The sequence below is a fragment of the Arvicanthis niloticus genome, chromosome 15 (genome assembly GCF_011762505.2).
Source record: "Arvicanthis niloticus isolate mArvNil1 chromosome 15, mArvNil1.pat.X, whole genome shotgun sequence".
In the NCBI taxonomy this organism is placed as follows: Eukaryota; Metazoa; Chordata; class Mammalia; order Rodentia; family Muridae; genus Arvicanthis; species Arvicanthis niloticus.
The window spans coordinates 64231998-64246372 of record NC_047672.1 but is presented as its reverse complement, the minus strand read 5'-3'; the positions used below and the strand labels follow the sequence as shown (position 1 = coordinate 64246372).

At 38.0% G+C, this 14375-nt stretch overlaps 1 protein-coding gene across 1 annotated transcript in view; it reads right to left on the bottom strand.

Moving 5' to 3' along the window:
* Nucleotides 1-11827, bottom strand: part of Sema3d (semaphorin 3D) — a 185081-nt gene extending 173254 nt beyond the window's left edge. Inside the window, exon 1 of the mRNA XM_034519617.2 lies at nt 11410-11827. The gene's annotated coding sequence lies outside the window, so the exon portion shown is untranslated. The remainder of the gene's footprint in view (nt 1-11409) is intronic.
* Nucleotides 11828-14375: the final 2548 nt, after the last annotated feature.

Sequence of the window (14375 nt, the reverse complement as noted above, 5' to 3'; positions counted from 1 at the left end):
AGGATGAAAATGTAAACAGGGATGCTTCAGGATAGTATTACTTGATGATTAGTGTCCATAAATAAGTGCTTCTTACATATCATATGTAGAGGCATTTTCTTGTTGGAACACCTATCTAATATATTCTATTGTCTATAGTGTGGTCTTCATACTTCTGAGCAAGGAAGACGCAAGAATATGAGCAGGAGTTGGAAAAAGAAGGAGAATGAAGAGGAGTGATTTTGAAATATTATTCTTTTATTCAACTATATGCTAGGATTAGCAACCACAAGACTGTGTTTGGAATGGTTTCATCAGATAAATAAGAAGACAGCACACAATATAGATAAAATAGAAATCTATATAAATGTGTAATAGGCATAGCCTGTGTAAAACAAGACAAAGTTACACGGGAATTATAATGTACCATATAACATTTTGTTTGTCTGTATAAAATATTTCTAAAAATGTTACTATGAGGTTAGTATGATCCATGGATCTAAACAAATGGAGAAATGGACACACCACATGACTATGTGAATGACATAGCTAGAAAATTAACTCAAACTGTATTTTTCTCATAACTTATCACATAAACCATTGTACTACCTTTTCCCCAATGCTTCAAAATCCAGTTAACATTATCTTAATTAAAGACTCTAAAATTTTCACTTCTAAATTCATGCTGTTCCTTTTATAATAAAAGTGTTATGGACTAAAGACTAATCTCAAATGATGAGTTAAAGTTTGTGGTGCTTTCATGAAAGATTTGGGACCCAAAATAATCTACCATGAGGAAGAAACGCTGGACATAGTTTCTTCATAACTCATAGCAGAGGATAAGGTGAAAACGGCATAATCAATGAATAGGCATAGGACTTCTATGCTGGAGGCTAAGCAATGTACTGATCTGTAGAATCAACATTTAGAGCACTTTTATTTCTATATTTATTTAGCAGAATAATAGTAGTATGTTTTCCCCTGGATTCATGACTATAAAGCCTTAGGCTCTAGGGTTGACCTCACTAACAAAGCACTTATGGGTTCCTTCACATGGAGTGGGCCTTAAATCTAATTTTTAAAAGTGGTTGGTTAATTTCTTTAACAATTGTGTCTGCTGAGTGGCTGTATCTTGTAGGCAGGTTGCTAGTTTAGATAACAGTTTGTAGATGGATTTGATTGCTGATTATTTTTCTGCTCTGGTAGTTTGTATAGTACCTTCCAGCATTATGAACACAAGTCAGTAGTGGTGAAGCTTTAAGCTGAGTATCAGGTAGATTTATTTATGTTCTGTGTCCTATGTATGTGGTGTCTTTGGTAATAAGGTGTTACTATCTCATTCTAGAGCATAGTAAACAACATTGCAAATAATATGCAATGTTTGAGAAGTCTATGGGACTGAATTTGGCTGAAGAGTCAAAAAAATTTAACATATGTGCTGACTTGATAGAGAAATTTGACTTGGTCCATGGTAGTGAATGTCTACCAAAGGACAGAAGCTATGGTTTTCATTTTATTCCATTAGTGACTCTCACACAGTACCCAATATATAGCAGACATTCAGTCAAATATTTCTTAAAATAACGATGAGAGTTTGAGGTAGATGGGCTGCAAGAGTATAAAATATATGGGAAATTTGTGTGGGATAAGCTTTGTGATGCCATAGTGTATTGTAAACTAAGCCTTGTGATGCACTTCATATTCAAACAGTCATAACATGAAAAAAAAAAAAGAAAAAAAAAGAAAAGCTAGTGAATTACCAATGGACCACCTTCAGCGCAAATAAGTGATACTATGAATCTTTCATACCTATACTAAGGGAAATGATGACAGGAAGTGTGTCCTTATCTAGAGGAGTTAGTCTATTAATTTGAAAAAAGTGAAAGAGGGAGATTTATCTTCTGAAAAGGTAAATAGGAGTTAAGTGAAAATTACTTCTTCAGACAAAAATTTTTGGATATAAGTAGACATAGGTTCAGGGTCAGCATGGAAGGGGCCTCTAGTTGAGGGAAGCGATCAGTGCTGCCAACAAAAGAAGGCAAGAAACTTTCCAAGTGGAAGGAGAATCAAGTGCAGCAAAAGCCTCGTGTGGAAAAAATACAAGCATTGAGGGTTCAAGTGTTTGGCCCAAGTGGCTGACATTGGCTAGTTTTGTTTATTGACTTGGGAAATGAACAAGATTGTGTTTGCTCATCCTGATACCTATGAAAGTGTACATACATAAGTCAGCATTCTTCACATATAGATAATTTGTATACCAGACATTGATGGTAACTCAACGTCTTCATTGATGACAACTTGAAATAACAGAGGATTAGAGACGTTCAAAATGATGCTTGTTGGTTGTCATGGCATCATGAGTGTGTGACTACTAATAACTAGGGGGAAGAAAATCTCAATGCCATTGTTATTTTAATAACTTTGGAGTGAAAGTGAACAGGATATGAAATGACTGTTCATTATAACTTTTGAAATATGAATAAAATATGATTTGCTGAAATATGAAAAGAAGTGTGTTGATAGGAATACAACAAAAGAGGGCTTTTAACTAATCAGGGTGCACAGCCTGGGTGGAGGGTGGGGTAAGCGAACCCATAGTGTGTTAGCCCAAGCACTCTGAAGGTTTATTGAGTGCACATGTGTAAGCAGAGCATTCCTTTTCTACGCAAGTTATTCCTGCCAAAATCTTGCCCTTTTTAGAACCTGAACAATGAATGTTCTCTGCCAAACCTCATCACAGAGAAGTCTAAGACAACAATCCTCACAGCTCTGCAAAATATGCACTGAGCCAAAGAAAGGCAGATGTTATTGGCTCATCTCTATGTCTGGCATCTATGCTTGTGAACAGCTACTATTACAGGTGATAACAGCCCTAACTTCAAAAGGAACACAAGCTTTTTGATTTGAATTAACTTCCCAGTTTAAGATGTAAATTACGTGTGTTATATTTTTTTTATCATGCATGCAGATAGTTGTGCATGCAGAAGACTATCTACTTTTACTGTCTATTAGCCTGCATGGTAGGCAATAAATAAACATTGGGTAGGTTATAATATAGAAATATAACAAAAAGGAAAGATAGAAAGGTTATGTGACCAAAAGGCAACCCTGTATCTGAAATTTTAAAAATGCCAAGATTAGTTATATGCCACAATGTTGAATTTAGAGAATTTGTCCTCTGCTATATTAAGTCAAATATCAAAAGAGATAATATTTGAAATGATTGTTTTCATTTATAAGAATATTTTAAAAATACTAAGTGGGTTATAACTTAGTTCAGAATCCATCAATAACTTATGCATAAGTTGATAGGAGATAAGAGAAACCACATAATAATTTATGCAAAATAGAAATTAAACATGTCTCCATTATTGAAATTAAATAAGCACTAAAGAAACTTTCATCAGAATACTATATTGTTTCATTCCTCTTTTTGACTGAAGTAAATTATTGTAGGTCAGACCACTTTTGCTTGTTTGCTTGTTTGTTTGTTTGTTTGTTTGTTTGTTGATACACAGTCTCATGAGCCTAAATGGCCTTGAATTCACAAACAGCAAAGGTTAGCCTTGACCTTCTAATCCTGCCTCCAGGTGCTAAGTGCTAGAGTCCCAGATGACATGTGCAATCATGGATTAAGATTAAATTTTAAGAAAGTTTTCTTTTCTTTTACAACAGGGGAGTCCTGAATGTAAGATTCCACTGAGAGTCCAGAGCATATTAGTCTTTGTGATGTCCGTCTTTTTCACAAGTTTTATCATCCGGGGAATAATATAGTGGCTGTCACCAGAGGTAGGCGCTTAGTCATGTCTCCAGCAACCAGGTCATCAGACTCTTTCCAAAAAGTTCTTATGTGGTTTATTCTATGACTCATGTAAACTAAAAACAGAAGAAGTCAGAGGAGAAAAATACTAAATTTTCAACAATTTCCATAGTCAAGCACAAACAATTCACTAAACAATTCTGCATATAAGGTAACAGTGAAGAACAAAGAGGAAAACAGCAAAACATAGAAAATGACAGCACTTTCGGCTCAACTGTAAGGAAAGCTTCTTGAAAAAAATCTATGATCCAAGTGTGTGTTTGTTTGTTTTTTTTTTTTTTTTTTTTTTTTTTTTTTTGCTGTTATTCACTTGCTTGCTTAGTGATTCTAGCCATTGAATCTGTGGCCTCACACAAGTCGTTGGTATTTTGAAACAAGATCCTGTTAATATGTTGCCCAGGCCAACCTCAAGATTTGCCAGCCTCCCGTCCTGACCTCTCCATCAGCTGAGATTACTGGTATATGCCACCATATTTGACAATTGTACTTGAAAACACAGCAGGTTCTTCATAGGACACACATTTTAAAAAAAAGGAAAGCAACAACAAAAAGAAGATGTATCAAATTTAGACAGAACATTGTGAGAAATAGTGAAATTTTATATATCAATCACTCTCCTTAAGGAAAGAAATAAAGACAAAAATAACATTTATATTTAGAGGTATATGTGTAAATGTGTACATGCATGTTGATATGTGGCATGTATAATATAAATTTATATGATTTGAATATATATATGTAATACACATATGTATATGTGAATATTAAATATAGTTGATCCAGTGGAAAGTGTCAGACTTCTTTTTTGTCCTCACTTCATCATCATGAATACAAATACATTCTTCAATTCTAGAAGGTATTTTGGTGAGAAAATCTTTAGGAATTCTTTAACATTCAACATAATCATATTATAGTTAATTATCTGTAAAGTATTTGACAAGGTAGGTTCCCTGAAGTTAAAAGAAGGAGAAAAAAATCTAAGTATTCATATAGTCATTTTAATAAGAATTTTGGACTGCTAAGCTTTATCTAGAATTGAAGACATCTGGGAATGATGATAGATCTCAGCAAAGTCAGTAAGCAGCAAAGATACAGGGAGAAAGCATGCCTTAAAACACATACGATTAATTTATTGATTGCTCATATAAAGCATTATTTTCATGACAAACTACAATAAAGTAAGTGATATGATTTGGTATCCAATATTACTTTGAAAAAGAAGTAATAATAAGGATAGCTAATTTACAAATTTGTTTTTATAATGATCAGATTTATTATCTTTATTATTATCAGAAGAAAGTAGTGCCATTATTAGTGTCCTCTCAATTAGAGAAAGTAATCAAGCACTCAATTAAATGATCTTGGAGCTTGACAGATGGCTCAGCCATTAATAGTATTTGATGCTCTTGCAGAGAACCCAGGTTTGAGTTCCAGGACCCACGTGGTAGTTCACAACCATCTATAACTGCAGGTGCCTGGTACCTTCCCTGACCACCTTGGCACACACATATGGCACCTGCATAGGTATGTATACAGGCAAAACTCACACACACACACACACACACACACACACACACACACACACACACAAAACATGCATAGCAAATAAATAAATGAATAAATAAATAAATAAATAAACAAATAAAACTCTTAACCCTGCTGGTCAGAGAATAGTTCACCTTCAGTATACTTTTTCAATGCATGCTTTAACCATGATTCTCCACAATAATTTTAGATTTCTAGAAACACTCAGAAGGTAGAGCAATTCCTCTAGAACCCACCCTAGTTTTTTGCACTATGTACATTGTACTCTGACTTTTCTAAATTTTGCTTTATGTCACTTTTTCATTTTGAATTGATGATTCTGAACCATTTCTGTAATGAAAATTGTCTAAAACAAGAATTTTAGAAACCTTCTAAAATTATATATATTATTTCAACAAGAAAACCTGAATTAGTATCATTTTTCCTCATGTAGAAGTTATTATCACAGAAGAAATTGGAGCCCCAACTATCTTTTTTGTTCTCACATATAAAAGTGCTGTCTTTAATAAGAATATTTAAAAATTTTTAATGCCTCTTAGAACATGTTGGTTCCATAGATTAATTATTTTATATATGATTAATAAATATCTCCTGACAAAAACAATAATAATAAATACCAAACTTCATAATACTTAAATTTAATACATATAGATCATTTTTGTGATAAGGATAAAAGAAGAAAGTAAAACCTTAAGCTAGTTTTATATATGATATATGACATAAAAGATGTATTATGTAGATTTAGTTTGAGATCAGTTCATCATTACACATGAACTCAGCTGTGCCTTTTTAATGTTTGAGAATGTCATACGTGAGTACTCTATTTGCATTATTTCTACCTTTTCATTTCCCTGGTCCAGCTCCCCTCTTCCCCGGGCCCTCTTGCACCCATGACTTAATTACTTTTAAACATGTGTATACAAAAGCTCACAGTCACACATATACCCCACTGAGTCAGTTGCTGCTGCGCATAGGCATATATGTTCAGGGATGGCCACTTGGGGTGGATAGTTCACCAGGGAACTTTTGAATTTTCCAGAAAACATATTCTTTTCTCTGCAGTCAGTAATTACCTGTAGTTATGATGCAAAAGAAATATCAGTCTCCTAATGGTAGGTTATCAAGGGCATCTTCATATAAAATAATACAACTTCATTGACCATATAAGTAACCTTACTTCTCTATTTTAAAAAGCTGAATAATTTAGCGGTTTTTTTTGTCTGTTTGGTGTATGTAGATGCCTGTGTGTGCATATGTGTGTGCTTTATTGGCTTACTACATTAAGATACATGGTTCCATTCAGATAAATTTTGATTAACTAAGATAACATTTCTACTTTCCTGTGATTTGCCTGTGAAAATGTTACATGGCATGAATTATTAAAATATTCGATTTTAAAATTACTAGGCTAACTTTCTTCCAGAAAAAAAAAAAAAAAACAAGTAATATAAAGGAAGTTGCTTCTATTTTCCAAAGCAGAAGGGGACACAAAAGAAGATGCTTTCTTCAGGAAGATTCAGGTTCTCCCAGGTAAGACTTCCAAGGTCAATGAGTCACTTCACACTTTGCCTTACTCATTCCTTTCTGATTAAGGCTTCTATGTATATTTTATGGAATGTTGCATTTGAATGAGCAGACTGAATGCATTTACTAATGGAAAATTAGTAATCTGCTTGAAAATTACCTGGTTCACTACTATAACTTAAGCATTTATGTGGAAATGCATGATCAAAGAATGGCAGTGAAGAATCAGAATAATTAAAAAGAGATGCACATTTTAGTACATACCCAATCACTCTAAAAACAATTGTGCATACATGTTGCTTAATAATCTAAATTATGTAAAAATGTCTACTAATTAGTCTCTTTTATTATCAGGATTCAATATAAATTAAAAGTGCTGTAGCTGCTTTTAAGTATATTTTTTATTTACAACAATTTTATTCTCTTTTTTTTCTAAGTATTTCGTGGATCACAATTAAAGTAGACTAATATGTTCACAGATGGCATAGTTTAAATCCTTCCTAATTAATTATATTCTTGCAAAAATTCCAAGAATTTGGTCATTTTTGTAGCACACAGCTCTTTTCATTATGTGCCCTTCGTGTGTGATGATTATACCACTGTGTTATCACTAAACCCTTAGCTTCTAAACACTTTTTAATGTGAAAGTGAAATTTCAGACTCAAGAAAATATCTCCTTGCTATAATCGAGATAATAAAGTTTGAACCTAGAGTTACTTAATGTCAATATTATAGATATGTAAAATACTATTAATAGATTAATTAGATTTCAATAGTGTGTGGTATATGCTCTGTACTGTATCAACTAAATGTATTAAAAGTTAGGAGAGGAGAAATTATTTTCCTTCAGATTCTTACAGTTTACACAGTAATTAGAAACACCATATTCAGAAAAACTATTGAATTATCTAACTATAATAGGAACGGAACTTCAAAGAAACAAAAGTAAGGGAGGATTTGGCTACAGTTTTCTAGAGGAAGGGAAGTTTTAAAAACCAAAATTGTGAGGTGTGCACAACTATGGTCACCAAGGACTCCTAAGTGTCAATCATCATGATTATTATTGTTCCATATTCCCTAACTTCCTGTGACTTCTGACTTTGCTTTCATCTCATGGCTTGTGATATGGAAGACTCAAAGACCTTTAAAGTTTACATTAGTACCTTATGTAGCTCCATGTACTTATAGTAATAATAAAATGTTGCCAAAACAAATCTTTGCTATTCTTGTTTATTAAATAAATTATTAAATTAAAAGGATTATTTCCAACGAACCTGTCATGAAAGTATTAAACCTTAAAATGGAGAAGCAAAAATGAAGTTGTTATAAACAAGCTAAGATATGCTACTACTGCTGGAAAGAATGGTCCGTTGACATAAGATAGTCCACATCCATAAGGACATGGCGGAATCTTAGCCCAGCAATTCTATTTAAGCACTAAAAGAATGCTAGGCCATGAAATTATGCTAGTCCTAGAAGTTATCTACTGAGATGCCTAGTAATTTCTGCAAACTGTATGACAGTTAATATGCCGTGTCCATGCAATGAATCATATGAAAGATAAAAAACTGCATTAATTTTACTTCAAGTACAATTGGAGCATGCCCCAATATGGAAGAGAAGATAGGGGAATAGAGAAGCTTGCCAGTGACCCCAGTTCAAACCTATGGCAGAGAAGCTTCCTTGCCTTTGTCACTGGTAATACTCGTGACTTTCCTGGAGAATAAAAATAATCATCCCTCTAATACAAGCAGCCCTGCACACACAAAATAAAAGACCAACAGCACCAATAAAACAACAACAACAATAATAACACAACAACGATCAGTTTATCTCTCTGTGACTTCTTCTCCAAAATGAACAAGCTCACTGGGTAAAATGTGCTTCCGAAGGCAGTTCTGTACATAGGAAAGGAAAATGACAGTGATTATTTTTCTATCATTTCACCCAGAGTTTCAACTCATCTTGAATAGTTTCCAGACAGTCTCAAGGCATTTGTATTGACAGACATTTTTCAGCAGACTTCTCCCTCAGGAAGTCAGAATGAAAGTGTCTGGAGCTGAACATTACTCTTTCTAAGGAGCAGCAGACCTTGTGAAGGTAACACAGTGGTGCCAAATATGAAGCTTTCCATGTCTAAGGTCATGGGACAGAGGAGGCCTTCATCAAAACAGGTATTCTCCACATCAGAGTTGCTGGTGGATAAGGATACTTTGTCGTTGTTGTTGTTGTTGTTGTTGTTGTTGTTGTTGTTGTTGTAATAGCACCATTGAAGCCACTGTGTGTGTGTGTGTACATTTGGAATTTTAATATTATCAACATGATAGGTCTATAGATGAGAGGTGCTGTCTTCATTTGGTGCTCTTGACATAGAAATGGTTGCTAATAGAGACCTTCAAAAAAACTTGCTATTCAGTAGAGTCACCTGAAGCTATCCTCCTTTTCTGAAAGACAGCCACCCACAACCTAACAAATGAGCTCCTGGGGCGTTCCTAAACCTTGCAGTATATACTTGTTCACACAAATCAATACCATGGTGGCTCAGTATTGTGGCCTCTAAAAATGAGCAGAGTGGGGATTTAGTAATTCTCCTGTAGACATAATTTTTAATAATTATAATTAGTTACAAACAACATAAAAGGCAGATAGAACAATACTAATTTTTCCTTTTTAATCATCAAGAGAAGATTTACACAATGTTGAGAGTATTAAAACATTGCATTATACAGAGCACAGGGACACAATGGTGTTTGATAAATGTCACTTCCCTTCTCCGGCAATTTTCCATTTCATAAGTGGGTAAATTCCATGTAAAATTTTGGCAGTCTGAATAGGTACCATTTAATTGTCTCTCAGCTCCTCTCTAAGTCTCACCTTATCTCATCACACATCACTTCCTGGCCTTTCTTTTTAAGGGCCAAGGTCTGTTTCCATCTCCTGACCTGGATCATCACTTAGCCTGTCACTGGCCAGGACTCCAAAACTACAGGAGGCTAAAGCAACTGATGGGTGTGGGTGATCACTCCCAGTTTTGATCCTTCCTGCTCATCTTCTGGCTTTAGAAAGAGAGGGAGGGCTGAGGGCTTCCACAGAGTGATGACAGAAACCTCCCTCCCTTCCTTATCCTTCACATTTTTCTTTCCACATGCCAAATGGAGAAGGCTCTGGTTGCCCTGGCCCCTGCAGTTGCCATGGGTTACACAAAAGCAGCAGGAGTGGGGATCTCTTATCATCTCCTTTATGCACATATAATCTCTTTTCACCAGGTTGATTTCTCCACTTTCCCAATGCTTGTGCACATATTAAAGAGAATCTTTTTCTTTGGAACTTGAGAGTTTTGGTCCCTTCCCATTCCTGGTATTTGCTGTTTCTTTTTCTGATGCAAATAGGAGTTCCCAGTTTGGGGGTGGGGGTGGGAGTGATGTAAAGGGTTTGGGTGGAGAAAGAAGAGTCCATGTAGGAATACTGCATTTTATTAGAGATTGACACTAAATGGTAAAAAGTTTGCCAATTTAACTCCAACAACATCCTTAATACCTAATGCCTGAGGTCAGCGTCTCCGCTTGCCAGGCGTGCATCTATCTACAATCCAGTCCTCCACATTCCAGATAGCCTTGCGGCAGCACAGGGATGTCTCCTCCCCCTGTCAAGTCCCCCCTAGCGCTGGGACTTAAGCAAAGCCATGAGGTTGAACACAAGTCACCAGGAATATCAGTTCAGAAAACAGCTCTACAGGCTGCCAGAGCAATTAGCTACCTTGAGCAAGAGGGGACACTCCACATCGTCCTCCCGGTCAAATGTCCAGTAGGGGTCATGTCTGGGGCTACAGAAGCGTCCCTAGCTCTAGAATACTTAAACATTACCTCACTTCACAGCTAACAGCTTTGAGGCTGGTGACTGACTTCGAATCCTCCCACCCCACCCCACCCCCGCCCAGCAAGAAGGATGCCTATTTCCATTCGAGCCCCAGTCGCGATTCCTTTGCAAGAAAAAAGGGCATCATATCTCACTTTCCCACACCCAAAACAACCTTTCTCTTATCTTCTGTGTCCCCAGCCTAAACAGAGAAGGGGCGAGCTGAGCGCAGTTGCACTTTGTTTAATTCACCCGGGACCTCCCCACCATCGCGGCTCCAATTGAACCTGTAATTGGGAGTCTGGAAGTATGCACCTAAACTCCCTTGTCTGTCCAGGCTAGGGAGGGTTCTCAGAAGACAGCATCCAGGGAGAGGGTAGAGTTCTCAAGCAGGGAGCCCCAGGAAGCAAACTTTCAGCGGCGCGGACTGGAGGGACTTCGAAATGAGATTCTGAAACACAGTGACACTGCGCCCCAATTGTCGCACTATCTCCGGAGCAGAGCTCATTGGATCCCCAAGCCGATCTCCGCTCTCCAGAGCCTTCTCAAACTCCGCACAAGTCCCTAACACCCCAGGCTCTGAGGATTATCACTTGGGATCCACAGTGACCCCCACATCCCTGCTTAACATCAAGTCGTTAGAGCACCCTCCCATGGAATAGCAGGTGATTCGAACACAGACTTACCTTCCTGCTGGCAACTCTTGTCGCTTTTCCTTTCCTTATGACGCAAGCTCGGAGAGAGGAAGGGACAGCCAGAAGAAGCCGAGAGGACGGCGACCACGGCCACAGACGCGTGTTCTTCGGAGCGGCAGCTCGGCTTAACCGCGGAGCGCGGGCGGCCCTGGCGGAGCACCGAGGCCGCGGCTACGGCCGGGCGGGAAGGCAGGGGGCGCTCCTGTCCCCCGAGCGCTTCTCTAGGACAGTGAACCACCAGTTGGCGCTTAGGCCAAGCGAGCGTGGTGAGGAAAGGCACGCTCCAAGCAGCAGGGCGGCTTTTAAGTTTGTGGTGTGACCGCAGCAGCTGTCCTGGGAGAGACTCCGTCTTTCTAAAAAGGGGATGCTCAAAACGCCAGGGATTACCTCTCCCTCCAATCTCCTCCCCCAGCTCCCGGCCCCTTCTGATGTGCTGGCAATCCCTCAGAGCGAGCAAACCTTCCCTGTCTATGCCGCGCTGTCCAGGGTGGGTTTGGAGGTAGTTCCGGCGGGATCTATGGGTGTTTGGGGGAGGATAGGATATCTGTCCATCAGTAAAAACAGCCTGTGACGTCTTAGTCTGGGCCTTGGTAATTTAGGAACCCGTGTATCCCCTTCACTTTCAGAAAGTACTCTAAAGACCTCAGGCAAAAAGCAATTGCCTTCTTAAAAATTCCAATTGCCTTGGAAGAGTACAGGTGTTTCTTTGTGAAACTTTGGCCTGCAGTTACTGAGTCTGAAGGATTGAACAACAGGATCAGGAATTAGTTCTCCTCAGAGACTGACACCCCTAAAGGACAAGGTGGAAACAATGCAACATGGAGTCTTCACCTGTCCCTAGATGGGGTTGGGGGTGAGCTCTCATAAGGGCGCTCTCTCTCTCTCTCTCTCTCTCTCTCTCTCTCTCTCTCTCTCTCTCCACCCCCTTTTGTAGATTTTTACGAACCTTAATCATACAACAAGACTAATCTGGAGAAATACAAGCACAAGCCTTGGGCATATTTTGTGGAAAATAAAATTCCCCAATTTGCAAGGGAGATCAAAAGAAAATCTTCTATAAATAGCTTACTTTGATGGATTTCTAAAAATGCAGAGGCTAGTGTAGAGCCATCCATAAGGACAAGGAAGCGACCTGTACAATTAAGTCTTGTAGACAGCACCATGGGAAATTCTACTGCTAACCATAACCTAGGTTGCCACATAGAGCTCCCTTGAATTGGTCCCATAGAAACGGAGCAATCAGGGGCTCCTGAGTGTGTGATGAGTTTAAACGTGGGAGCCGCAAGGTTCCCTGCAGCCTTTGCAAATGACAGAGAATCTGTCTGGTAGTTGAGGTTGGTAGAAGACAAGGGCAAAATGATGGAAAAACTGAAGGGCGTGAAAGAAACACTTAATTCAGCAGCCTCCTTCCAGCCCAGAAAACAGGGGACCACAGACGCTGAGTGAGTCACTTCACATTGTAGGTGGCTGGTGGCAGAGTCAGCCTAATGAGGGGCTTAAGTTTCCTGACTCTGACCAAGGTTCTGTACTGTGTCCCCTGCTGCTGATCGCTATAACTTTGATTTTGCCTGTCACCAACCAACCCCATAATTTTTCTCTTTGCACATAGGAAAATTGAAATCTTCACAGACTATCTCAACCCATAGCAACTTCTTTCTGAAATGTCCTTGTCAGTGTGCCGTTGCTTTCACAATTAATCATAGCTTTAGTATATTTAGCATTAGCCTCTACATTTGTGTCGTTTTATTTGCTTACATTATTAACTATTCATCAAAAATTCAAACTACTTGTAAGGGCCTGATACCTCTTTTTAACTCTCACAGCAGAGCTTGGGGCTTTTTCTCAAGGAGGATTCATGGTGAGGAGTTCTCTAAAGAGTTATTCATTAATTCTTGAATATTTTCTCAGTTTATTACCTAAAATATGATGTTTAGCTAGGATTGCTGTTAACTCTTGATGCCCCCCTCTCCCTCATGTCTAAACCATGCAGTTTAATATCCTTGCACTAAGGGACACTTCCTCATTGCGATCATTTCAACTTTCCACAAAGCTCCTACAGCATTAATCATTCCCTCCTGTTTTCCTAAAAGCACTCTGATTTCAGTATTATTAGAAACCCTTTTCATGTTATATCATAATTAGTTAGGCATGTGCCTGCATGCAATACAACATGTTGGTTGTTTGTGTGTTTATTTCCCTGGACCCTAATGGGATACTCATGAATTAGCACTGAACTGTTTTAGTTTTAAGTACGTACCCTCACTCCAAATTTAGGTTGAATTTGCTGAAGCCTTCTGAATGCACCATGAGAAAAGAACATCTGGGACGTGGGTTCTGTGCTTTCTTTCCTTTTAATTACTCTGAGCATGAAGTCGGCAAAATCAACTGCAGAGTCCCAAATTATGATGAATGGTCTCAGCTGTGTCTGTAGCATTCCGAGACTCGGAGTTCTTAAAGAGAGTGTCCTAAATGTGCTAGGTGTTCTGCAATCTGTGGGTCTGGATACTTTGATGAAAACAGTGCATAAGATGGAACCACTCAACTGCTGAACTTTCCCCACCGGGAATGTTTGTTAACTACTGTATCCCACTAGGATGGCTTTCAAAACTCCAGGACTCTGAGATTATTGTCATCAAAAGAAAGTGGCTTCCTGGCCTATGGAACTAGACACTATCTGAATTCTTGTAGTGACACTTAGACTAGGAGGAATCACATTGTTTTTACTAAAACATAAGGTTCATTGTGTAGTTTAACTTGTGCCCAGGAATTACTATTTAGGACCAACAAACAGCCCTTAGTTAGAACGGAGAAATGTACATCATCATTTAGAAACACCTAATTGCATCTAGTGTGTCTGCTTCAGACTGGAGAAAAAATGTAGGGTAGATGAAATACATATTTTTTTCAGGTATTTTAAAAAAATGTTTAAGTAAATTGCATCTGGAGATCCCACTGTA